At 45.3% G+C, this 12488-nt stretch overlaps 3 protein-coding genes, 1 long non-coding RNA gene and 1 pseudogene across 7 annotated transcripts in view; 3 read left to right on the top strand and 2 right to left on the bottom strand.

Moving 5' to 3' along the window:
• The window catches only part of LOC144695271 (uncharacterized), a 146897-nt gene extending 145636 nt beyond the window's left edge, over nt 1–1261 (top strand). For both annotated transcript variants that reach the window (XM_078566186.1, XM_078566187.1), the window contains exon 4: nt 92–1261. The gene's annotated coding sequence lies outside the window, so the exon portion shown is untranslated. The remainder of the gene's footprint in view (nt 1–91) is intronic.
• LOC144695227 (uncharacterized) overlaps nt 1–12488 on the bottom strand; it is a 384420-nt gene that overhangs the window by 162413 nt on the left and 209519 nt on the right. The gene's annotated exons all lie outside the window — the stretch shown is intronic.
• Nucleotides 1–12488, top strand: part of LOC144695201 (uncharacterized) — a 193921-nt pseudogene that overhangs the window by 145639 nt on the left and 35794 nt on the right. The gene's annotated exons all lie outside the window — the stretch shown is intronic.
• Nucleotides 1–12488, top strand: part of LOC144695231 (uncharacterized) — a 407499-nt gene that overhangs the window by 145629 nt on the left and 249382 nt on the right. The window lies entirely within an intron of this gene.
• The window catches only part of LOC144695296 (uncharacterized), a 71770-nt gene that overhangs the window by 45682 nt on the left and 13600 nt on the right, over nt 1–12488 (bottom strand). The gene's annotated exons all lie outside the window — the stretch shown is intronic.

A 12488-nucleotide genomic window follows, 5' to 3' on the forward strand; every position in this document is an offset into this window, starting at 1 on the left:
GAGTTCAAAAAAAGATTTGTATGTCATGATGATCAGCATATTGTTGTTGGACTCTCAGACTTTCTCTTCCCACATGTTCTTTATTTTCCAGATTTGTCTTTGAGCATCAGCCTTGAGAAGTTGAAATGCTGCCTTCTTGAGTTGCGACCTTGGGTTGCTCTGCCAGGCAATGAAGGCCGATAGTTTTCATTCCGGGTGGGGGTCACGTATTTGAGGGTCATGTTTGTCGAACCAGTCCTGGCGATGACGATGCTCAAGCCCAATGGTCTGGACACAGGAGTTTATTACAGCTGACTTAATTTGATCCCACTATTTGGAAATTGAGTTGGATGTGTGAAGATTTTCCAGATTGGTCGTGAGCTGCACCTGGAATTCCTCCCTTCGGTCGGGCTGTTTTAGGGCCGAGACATTGAGCTTCTTCCTCTTGGACTTTTGGTCCTTGTGATGTCTTAGTGCTGGGTGGATATTCATCAGTGATCGAACAAGTCAATGATCTGTCCAGCAGGCATCAGTCCCCCACATGGATCCAGTGATACAGACATCACTTAGAACTTTGACTTGGCTTAAGATCTTCCATGTTTTTTTTAATTCATTCGCGAATGTGGGCTTCACTGGCTGGGCCAGCTTTTATTGCCCATCCCTAGTTGCCCTTGAGAAGGTGTTGGTGAGCTGCTTTCTTGAACTGCTGCAGTCGATGTGGTACCTATTAAGGTCGGTGTCACTTCTGATCATCAGAATTGGGAGCCAGATGTAAGCACAGGGATTTTAAAGAAACTTTTGTCTGCAGTGTTCTGAGGGAGTTTCCCCTGATGTGAGTGTGAGTGTGTGTTAGTAAAGTGAGCCAGCTCTCAGGAGTGGGTATGGGGTAGAATCAGACCTTGCTTTAGTTTGGTGATGTGAATTATAGACACATCCTCTTCAGCTGACGGGTGTTTGACTAATACCATGGGTAATGTTTGTACTCTCCTGTCTGGGAGGACTACTATCCTGAGTATGGTGAGGGAGTGGGAGTGAGTCTCTACAGACCTGAGTTCTCTCAGCCCATCATATCTCAATGTAATAATGGTGTGATATGTTCACCTTACACTCTTCCAAGATTCAGTTCATGTTCTGGGAAAGATCTTGAGTCATTTTCAAATGTTTTGTTATTTTAGTTGATTCAAAGTTTGGTGTGAGCTGAATATCATGTTGTTGTTTGTCTGCTGTTTTATCAATCTTCTGTATAGATTTATAACTCACAATAAATTCATTTGTTTAGTTAGATTATCTCAAACTACCTGATTTGTCAACATAGTGTGTTCCTATTCACTGAAACACTCAGGAGCCTACAGTAAGAGTCCTGTACACAATATATTGGTCAATGTCACTGTGGGCTGGTATAATTTCCCACCTACCCCCCCCTTAAACCAGCTTATATTTCACCTCTCTTCTATTTCTACTTAGTTCTGTTGAAGAGTCATACGGACTCGAAATGTTAACTGTGTTCCTCTCCGCAGATGCTGCCAGACCTGCTGAGTTTTTCCAGGTATTTTTATTTTTGTTTTGGATTTCCATCCACAGTTTTTTGCTTTTATTGTAATTTCTCCATCAGTGGGATTATAATTTCCAGTTCACAGGAAGTGTAATGTTTGCCAAAGAAAGGTTTGAATTTATATATCAACTTTCATAAATTCAGGGCATCAAAAAGCACTTTACAGCTGATGAAGTGCTTTTGAAGTGTACTCAATGTTGTAATGTAGGAAACCAGCAGCCAATTTGTGCACAGCAAGCGTCCAGAAAACAGCAATATGATAATGACAAGATAATCTGTTTTTGTGACATTGATTGCAGTATCCATATTGGCCAGGACATCAGGGGCAACTCCCCTGCTCTTCTACAATGACTTTACTGTCACCTGAGAGAGCTGCGAGACCTTGGTTTAACTCATCTGAAAGATGGTACCGCTGACAGTGCAGCACTCCCTCAGTACTGCACTGGAGTGTCAGCCTCAGTGTTCAAGTCTCTGTATTGAGACTTGAATCCACAACCTTCTGACTCAGAGACTAGAGTGCTAAATAAGCCATGACTGACAATAACTTACAATATTTCTGTTGTATTAGATTCAGTTTCTAAGTGGTTAAGTCCCAAGGCTGTGTACAGAATGCTTTTCCCCCTGTAAACCGGCAGCCTGAAAGTTTGATTTGATTTAAAATGGTAACTAGTTAGAGCTGCAGGTGTCAGTGTCATCTTTGTGTCTGGGTTCCTGAAGCTGTGAAAGGTGGGAAAGTCCCTGGTGTCAGCTGGAATGGACATCTTAAGGGATTGTCTTCAATCAGTTCTGCTGATTAACCATTCTGCTTTCATTCACTCATGAAAGTTCTATTGTTTAGCCGCAGTTCTGACAATCTGTCAGGAATAAAACTCGAGGAATAACCCACTCTCCTCAGGAAAGCCCAGTGCTGTTTTAGTGAGGTTTTTGAGTTTGTTTACAAATCCCTCCATGGCCTCTCCTCTCCCTGTCTCTGTAATCTCTTCCACCCCTCAGTACTGCACTAGAGTGTCAGCCATGATTTTTTTGTGCTCAAGTCCTGGAGTGGGACTTGAACCCACAACCCTCTGACTCAGAGAACAAGGTTGTGGGTTCAAGTCCAACTCCAGACATACATTCTATGAACGTGGATTAAAGCTGTTGTCAGGACCACATGAATAATTCCTCAGGCTCTGGGCTCCATGTACAAACTCCACCCACCAGTTATTGAAATACAAACATGTTGTAAAATGAGTGAAGAAATTATCCTGCAGATGTTTGCACACTGCATTGATCATGAAGCCAATCAGATCACAATGTACCACCCTAAAATAAAACTGCTTCAATTGGTCATAATACAATGGAAAAAAAATTGATTCAGGAAAATCCCTTGACAAATATGCAACAACCACAAGTGCACAGGTTGAGGCTGAGAGTTCATGCTAGTTTGTATCTGTTTTATTAGCATAATCTGGTTGAAATTGACCATATCAGGAATTTTAAATTAAAGTTGCATAAAGTGTGATTTCAACTTCCATGATCTTTAAAGCTGGTTTATTGAACATCATCCAGGAAGCTGGTACCAACCACAGAAATGATCACGGCCCTAGATGGGAATAATGAGAGTGACGAGTTTCTGCTGATTGCGCCTGTTTGAGGCGGCTCTTCAAATTACATTCAGGGTTTTGGGCCCTCAGACACCAACAGTCTTGGAGTAGGACATCCCGGGAGAAGCAAATGGACCAGGACATTCCGGGAGAGGAACCGGATTAGGTGAATGTTGGGCCTCAGTAATTGGAGCTGAGGAGAGCTGAACCTCCACAGGAGGCCACCCCTGGACAGGGCAGGGCAGCCCTGTCAGATATCAACTCATGAGGCATCTACTCACACAATGAGCCCCACCTCTATCCCTGTCACTCCCTGAGCACTGGATCAATCACCCCTCTCTCTCCTGTGTGCCCCTCTCTCCTGTATATGTGTTGATCCCACCAATGCACGTCATCACTGCCTTGGATGCTGTGGGTCTTCCTCTTCTGATCTGCTGTCAAACACATCCGAGGCTACACATCCCACACTGATGTCAGCTTGAAAGACTCCGAGGATGAAAAATACTATTCTCATATTAGAAATCCCGGTCAAAGGTCCACTGGGGGAACTAAGACAGCAGCTGCAATAAGTGAGGTTTTTTCTAGATGGGACAATGACAGGTTTAAATCCTCGCCTGATCTGTTGCTCAAAGTCGCCTCCATTTCATGGTCAGTTTCCCAAGCTTCAGGAAACTCAGGTTACTCCAGAAATATTTGGATTGGCTGTGAGAGATGTCAATCAGAGAGCCCACCCACTCTGCCCATTTCTCTCCCCTTTTCCATAGCTGCTTCACTTCCTGTAAGGACTGAAACCAAGTGAGGAGACGGTGAGCGAAGGAACAGAATTTATAATAATTGCATCACATAATATCCACACTAATGTTCAGGCAGTCTGACTATCCTGTGGGGAATCAGGTGTGGAAATGCCTCTTATGCTGTGTGAGAAGATCCAGCTGAGAGAGCTAAAAACAAAAGTACCTGGAAAAACTCAGCAGGTCTGACAGCATCTGCGGAGAGGGATACAGTTGACGCTTCGAGTCCATATGACCCTTCATCAGAACTAAGACATATAGAAATGAGATGAAATATAAGCTGGTAGAAGAGGGTGGGGCAGGAGAGCTCGATAGGGGGCCAGTGATAGGTGGAGACCAAGAAGAGACTGCCAAAGATATCATAGACAAAAGGACAAAGGGGTGGTGATATTATCTAAAGGATGTGCTGATGGGGACATTTAAGGGTAGCAAGCAGGACAAGCTAGTGGCTGATGGCCCTCGTGGAGGAGGGGTGGGGGGGAGGGATCAAAATGGGCTAAAAGGTGGAGATGAAACAATAGATCGAAATAAATTTAAAAATAGGAGGGAAAGAAAAATATATAGTAAAAAGATTATAAATTATTGGAAAACGAGGGAAAGGGGGTGGGGATGGAGGAGAGAGTTCATGAGCTGAGATTGTTGAACTCAATATTAAGTCCAGAAGACTGTAAAGTGCCTAGTCGGAAGATGAGGTACTTTTCCTCCAGTTTGTGTTGAGCTTCACTGGAACATTACAGCAGGCCAAGGACGGACATGTGGGCATGAGAGCAGGGTGGTGTGTTGAAATGGCAAGCGACAGGGAGGTCTGGGTCATGCTTGCGGACCTACTGAAGGTGTTCCGTAAAGCGGTCACCCAGTCTGCATTTGGTCTCTCCAATGTAGAGGAGACCGCATTGGGAGCAGCCAACACAGTAGAATAAATTGAGAGAAGTGCAAGTGAAATGCTGCTTCTTGAATGCTTGACACTTGAAAGGAGTGTTTGGGCCCTTGAACGGTGAGGAAGGGGGGAAGTAAAGGAACAGGTGTTGCACCTTCTGCAGTTGCATGAGAAGGTGCCGTGGGAGGGGGTTGAGGTGTAGGGGGTGATGGAGGAGCAGACCAGGGTGTCCCGGAGGGAATGATCCCTGTGGAAAGCCGCCAGAGGAGGTGAAGGGAAGATGTGTTTGGTGGTGGCATCATGCTGGAGTTGACGGAAATGGCGGAGGATAATCGTTTGAACAACTGAAGTGCGTTCACTGTTGTAATGTAGGAAATGTGGCAGCCAATGTGTGCACAGCAAGCTCCCACAAAGAGTAATGTGATAATGACCAGTTAATCGGCTTGTTAGTGGAGCATTTGAGGGATTAGTTTTGGTCAGGACACCAGGAATAACTCCCCTGTTCTTCTTTAAAATAGTGCCATGGGATCTTTTACACCCACCTGAGAGAGAGCAGAAGGGGCCTCGTTTGCGATCTCATCTGAAAGACAGCACCTCTGACAGTGCAGCACTGCCACACTCCTTTTGTGCTGTACTATTCCATGATTCTATGAAGGGCTCTCCGTTACCATCCCTGGCTCTCATTGTCATTCCCCTTTGTTGGTCATTGATAGGGACACCGTGCATACAAAGAGGTACAAGCTCCACTCACTGGAGAGACCATTGATGCCCTGCCTCAGCTCATCTGCTGCTGAAACACTCATCCAGACCTTTGTAGGCTCTAGACTCAACTATTCCAATTATCTCCTGGCTGCTCTCACATCTTGCACTGTAAACTTCAGCTCCTCCAAAACTGCTGCCCATGTCCTAACTGACACCAAGACCCATTTCCCAAGACTCATTCCCCAATCACCCCTGTTCTTACTGATCCACTTTGGCTGCTGGTCAAGCAATACCTCAGTTTTAGATGCATAGGAACGTAGAAAATATGAGCTGGAGTCCGTCATTAAACCCTTGGAGTCTGCTCTGCCATTCAACATGATCATGGCTGATCATCCATCTCAACGCCATACTCCCACTCTCTCCCCATACCCCTTGACACTTTGGTGTCTAGAAATCTATCTTTTCCTTCTTAAATATATTTAGTGACTTGGCCTCCACAGCCTTCTGTGGTAGAGAATTCTACAGGTTCACCACCTCTGAGTAAATAAATTTCTCAACTCAGTCTTAAATGGTCTACCCTGTATCCTGAGACTGTGTCCCCTTGTTTGAGACCTCACAGCCCCACAGCCAGAGGAATTATCATCCCTGCATCCAGTCTGTCCAGTCCTGTCGGATTTTTATACGTTTCTATGAGATACCCTCTCATTCTTCTTAATTCCAGTGAATACAGGCCTAGTTGTTCCAATCTCTCCTCATACGACAATCCTGCCATCCCAGGAATCAGTCTGGTGAACCTTCACTGCACTCTATGGCAAGTATATCCTTTCTTAGGTAAGGAGGCCAAAACTGTACACAATACTCCAGGCATGGTCTCACCAAGGCCCTGTACAGCTCTGCTAAGGCATTCTTGCTCCTGTACGCAAGTTCTCTCACAATGAAGCTCAATATACCATTTGCCTTCTTAGCTGCTTGCTTTTAGTGATTGGTGTACAAGGACACCCAGGTCCCTTTGTACATCAACATTTCCCAATCTATCACCATTTAAATAATACTCCGCCATTCTGTTTATCCTGCTGAAGTGGGTAAGTTCACACTTATCCATACTATACTGCATCTGCCATGTTTTTGCCCACTCACTCAACTTGTCTAAATCACGTTAAAGCCTCTTAACCTCCCCCTCACCACTCACATTCCCACCAAGTTTCGCGTTGTCAGCAAACTTGGAAATATTACATTTGGTTCCCTCATCCAAATCATTGATATATATTGTGAACAGCTGGGGCTCAAGCACTGATCCCTGCGATACCCCACTAGTCATCGCCTGCCACTCCGAAAAAGACCCATTTATTCCTACTCTCTGTTTCCTGTCTGTTAACCAATTCTCAACCCATGCCAATGTATTACCCCCAATCCCATGTGCTTCTATTTCACACACCAACCTCTTAGGTGAGACTTTATCAAAAGCTTCCTGAAAAGCTAAATACACCACATGCACTGGTTCTCTGTTATCTATTCTGCTAGTTACATCCTCAAAAAAGTCCAGTAGGTTTGGCAAACAAAATTTCCCTTTCATAAATCCATGTTGACTTTGTCTAATCCCGTTGCTATTTTCTAAGTGTCCTGTTATCGCGTTGTTTATAATGGACTGTAGTATTTTCCCCACTACTGATGTGTTTAAAATTCTCGTCCTTGTTTTCAACTCCCTCCATAGCCTTGCCACTCCCTATCTCTATAATCACCATAGCAATTCGGCTGCCATAACTAGAGACATTTATTGAAATGTTTTTTAATGCCTTCTTTAAGGATCTTACCTGAAGGCCTTGGCCTTTCCCAAAAGCCTGGGCTTAGATTTGATAGTTTTGCCTAGTGCTGTTGCTGATAGCTGTGCAGTCTTGAGTGAGTGCAGTGTATCTAATTCCCCAGGATAAACCAGACCCCTTCAATCAGCTACACTGAAGCAATATTTTCCTTAGCTTCTAGCACTTCCAGTCCAGTGTGTTTTCTTCAAATAATTTTGGAAAACAAGGGGTGAAATTTCAAAACACCCGAGTGTTTTTTATATTAAGCTCTAAGGGTAAAACTGGACTTCCCCAGCACGCCTCAAGCTCATAGTGAATTGATAGCCTGTTTTAGCCCGACTGTCTTTTCCATTGCCCTCATGGCGCCTGAGAAGGAAAGTAGCCACATTTTCTGCTCCTGCTGAAAACAGAGGGTGTGTGACAGTCAAGTGAAGAAAGGACTTGTATCTGATCCTCACACAGGGGAATAGCAGACTGGCACTCACTGTGGAACAGTCTCTAACTGAGGAGCCAGCCCCTTCAGTAACTGAGGAGTCAGCCCCTTAGCTTCTAGCATTTCCTGCCCAGTGTGTTTTCTACCTTGCTGGGAGTTGGAGCTGAGGAGCGCCTATAAATACAGAGTACAAACAAGCCCAGGTTGGACAGACTGGGCTTGTTTCCACTTGAGCCTGCTCCGCCAGTCAATAAGATCATGGCTGACCTTCTTGTGTTTTAATTTCCACATTCCCATCTAACCCCAATAACCTTTGATTCCCTTGCTTAACAAGAATCTATCGACCTCTGCCTTAAAAATATTCAATGACCCTGCTTCCACCACCTTCTGATGCAGGGTTCCAAAGTTGCATAACCCTCTGAGAGAAAAAAAAATTCTCCTCATCTCTGTCCTCAAAGGGCGACCCCTAATTTTAAAACAGTGCCCCTAGTTCTGGACTCACCCATAAGAGGAAACGTCCTTTTGACATCCACTTGTCAAGGCCGTTTAGGATCTTGTATACTTCAATCCAATCACCCCTCACTCTTCTAAACTCCAGTGGAAACAAGTCCAGTCTGTTCAACCTTTCCTCATAAGACAACCAACTCATTCCAGGTATCAATCTAGTAAACCTCCTTTGAACCTTTGAAGAGGTGCTCTTTGAATTTTTTCCTTGCTATCCAACTTCTAAAATCTTCAGAGAGTGGTCTTGCCCTGCTGTAGCAGTAGAGGCTACAAGGGAAAGGAGTGACTGGTAAGTAGTGGGTAAGGTCGGGTAAGTATTTACTACTTTAATCGCTTATAGTTTAAGGTCTTTTGTGGTTTACAGTTTGTATATTCTATAATAACAAGGATCAGGAAAGAAGGGCCCTAGAGTAACTGATTTAAAAGGTTTAATTTAAAGGGATACGCCATGGCGTGCTCCTCCTGCTCTATGTGGGAAGCTGGGGACATTTCCAGTGCCCGGGACCAGCATGTGTGCAGGAAGTGTGTCCAGCTGCAGCTCCTGGAAGCTCGGATTTCAGAGCTGGAATGGCGGCTGGGGACACTGTGGAGCATCTGCGAGTCTGAGAGCATCATGGATAGCACGTTTAGAGAGGTGGTCGCACTGCAGATGAAAGGACTTGAGGAAGGAAGGGAATGGGTGACCACCAGGCAGTCCAAGAGAAACAGGCAGGTAGTTCAGGAGTCCCCTGGGGTCCCGCTCGCAAATTGGTATTCCATTTTGGAGGCTGATGAGGGCGCTGGTTCCTCTAGGGAGTGCAGGCAGAACCAAGCTTCTGGCACCACAAGCAGGCTGTCTGTACAGGAGGACAGGAAGGGAGGAAGAGCAATAGTAATAGGGGTTTCTATACTCAGGGGAACAGATAGGCGCTACTGTGGCCATCAATGTGACTCCATGATGGTATGTTGCCTCCCTGGTGCCAGGGTCCGGGATATCACTGAAAGGCTGCAGGGCTTCCTGAAGGGGGAGGGTGATAAAGCAGAGGTCATGGTACATGTTGGTACCAATGACATAGGTAGAAAGATGGATGAGGTCTTGCATCAAGAATTCAGGGAGTTAGGCAGTAGACTGAAAAGCAAGACCTCTTGGGTTGAAATCTCTGGATTACTCCCAGTGCCACGTGCTAGCAAGCTCAGAAATAGGAGAATAGTGCAGATGAATATGTGGCTTAAGAGTTGGTGCAGGAGGGAGGGTTTTAGATTCCTGGATCACTGGGACCATTTCTGGGGAAGGTGGGACCTGTACAAGTGGGACGGTCTACATCTGAACCAGAGCAGGACTAACATCCTTGCGGGCGGGTTTGCTAGTGCTCTTGGGAGGAGTTTAAACTAATTCAGCAGGGGGAGGGGACACAGAATGTTAGCAGAATAGGGACACATCATAATACAGTAAAACAATCAAGTCAGAGGGAGTACAGCTGCATTACGTTTCAAGGGAGTAAGGCAAGGCTGGATGGCCTCTAATGCCAGGAGTATTACAGGTAAAACGGATGAGTTAAGGGTGAGGATTGACACGTGGAATTGTGATATAGTAGCTATCACTGAGACATGGTTGAGGGATGGGCAGGATTGGCAGCTCAACATTCCGGGATATAGAATCTTCAGGCGAGACAGGGTAGGGGGTAAAAGAGGAGGAGGCATTGCATTATTAGTTAAGGAGTCAGTTACTGCAGTAAGGAGAGATGATATCTTGGAGGGGACATCGAATGAAGCTTTGTGGGTGGAGCTGAGGAATAAAAAAGCGGCAGCCACATTGTTAGGTGTTTATTATAGCGGGAAATTGAGGAGCAAATATGTGCACAATTTGTGGTGGTGTGTAAAAACAACAACATTAGGGTAATTATATTAGGTGATTTCTACTTTCCCAACATTAATTGGGATAGATATAGTGTTAAGGGCTTGGATGGAGTGGATTTCTTGAAATGTGTATAGGAGAACTTTTTAGGTCAATATGTAGAGGATCCAACAACGGACGGCGCAGTGCTGGACCTAATTGTGGGGAATGAAGCAGGACAGGTGGCTGAGGTGGTGGTGGGGGAGCATTTCAGTATAGCGACCACAACATCGTACAGCTTAAGTTTATAATGGACAAAAAAATAGGCAAGTTGCAAAAAAATGTTTTGGATTGGGGGAGAGTGGATTTTAGTAATAAAATAAGGCAGGATCTGGCCAAGGTAGACTGGGAACAGCTACTTGTGGGGAAATCTACAGAGAAGCAGCGGGGGGTGTTCAAAAAGGAAATGGGGAGGGTACAGGCTCAACATATTCCCGCTAGGATGATAGGAAGGAGTAACAAGCCCAGAGAACCATGGCTAACCAGAGATATTCAGGTTATGGATGAGAAGGCTTTTAGCAGATACAAGAGAAGCAAACCAATGGAGGCATTAGTGGAGTACAGAAAGTGCAGGGTGGAGCTTAAGAAAGCAATGAGGAGAGCAAAGAGGGGATATAAGAAAGCTCTGGCTGGTAAAAGTAGGGAAAATCCCAAGATATTCTATAAGTATATCAATGGGAAGAGGATAATCAGGGAAACAGTAGGGACCAAGGGGGCAACCTATGGGTGGAGCCAGATGACATCGCTAGAGTGTTGAATGAATACTTCACATCCATCTTCACCCAAGAGAATGAGGATGAATGTATCGATCTCAGGGAGAGAGACTGCGAGGTTCTTGAGCAAATTGATATAGGGAGTGACAAGGTATTGGAGGTGTTGGCAGGCTTAAAAGTGGACAAATCTCCAGGTCCGGATGATTTGTGTCCCAGACTGCTGAGGGAGGCAAGGGAGGAGATCGCAGGGGCTCTGACCCAAATTTTTAATTCCTCTCTGGGGGCCGGGGGGGAGGGGGGGGGGGGGCGGGATGCCAGAGGACTGGAGAACAGCTAGTGTGGTTCCACTATTTAAGAAGGGTTGTAGAGATAGGCCAGGGAACAACAGGCCAGTGAGTCTCACGTCAGTGGTAGGGAAACTATTGGAGAAAATTCTGAAGGAGAGAATCTATCTCCACTTGGAGAGGCAAGGTTTGATCAGGGATACTCAGCATGGCTTTGTCAGAGGGAGGTCATGCCTAACAAATTTGATTGAATTTTTTGAGGAGGTGATCAGGTGTGTAGATGAGGGTAGTGTAGTTGATGTAGTTTATATGGATTTCAGCAAAGCCTTCGACAAGGTCCCACATGGGAGACTTATAAAGAAGGCAAATGCACATGGGATACAGGGTAATTTGATAAGGTGGATTCAAAATTGGTTTCATTATAGGAGACAGAGGATGATGACAGAAGGATGCTTCAGTGACTGGAAGCCAGTGTCCAGTGGCGTACCACAGGGATCTGTGCTGGGTCCCCTATTATTTGTCATTTATATAAACAACATAGATGACTATGTTGGGGGTAGGATTAGTAATTTTGTGGATGACACAAAGATTGGCCGGGTGGTTAACAGTGAGGTTGAGTGTCTTAGGCTACATGAAGATATAGATGGGATGGTCAAATGGGCAGATAAGTGGCAGATGGATTTAACCCTGAAAAGTGTGAGGTGATACACTTTGGAAGGAGTAACTTGACAAGGAAGTATTCAATGAATGGCATGACACTAGGAAGTTCTGAGGAACAAACGGACCTTGGCGTGTGTGTCTAGAGATCTCTGAAAGTGGAGGGGCATGTTAGTGGGGTGGTGAAAAAGGCAAACAGGACACTTGCCTTTATCAATCGTGGCATAGATTATAAAAGTAGGGAGGTCATGTTGGTGTTGTATAGAACATTAGTGAGGCCACAGCTGGAGTACTGTGTGCAGTTCTGGTCACCACATTGTAGGAAGGATGTGATTGCACTGGAGGGGGTGAAGAGGAAATTCACCAGAATGTTGCCTGGGATGAAACATTTAAGTTATGAAGAGAGGTTTGATAGACTTGGGTTGTTTTCGTTGGAGCAGAGAAGACTGAGGGGCGACCTGATCGAGATGTACAAGATTATGAGGGCATGGACAGGGCATATAGGGAGCAGCTGCTCCCCATAGTTGAAGGGTCAGTCACAAGAGGATATAAGTTCAAGGTGAGGGGCAGAAGGTTTAGGGGGTACGTGAGGAAAAACATTTTTACCCAGAGGGTGGTGACAGTCTGGAATGCACTGCCTGGCAGGGTGGTGGAGGCGGGTTGCCTCACATTGTTCAAAAAGTACCTGGATTAGCACTTGGCATGTCATAGCATTCAAGGCTATGGACCAAGTGCTGGTAA

This window comes from Cetorhinus maximus, chromosome 21 (genome assembly GCF_964194155.1).
Source record: "Cetorhinus maximus chromosome 21, sCetMax3.hap1.1, whole genome shotgun sequence".
In the NCBI taxonomy this organism is placed as follows: domain Eukaryota; kingdom Metazoa; phylum Chordata; class Chondrichthyes; order Lamniformes; family Cetorhinidae; genus Cetorhinus; species Cetorhinus maximus.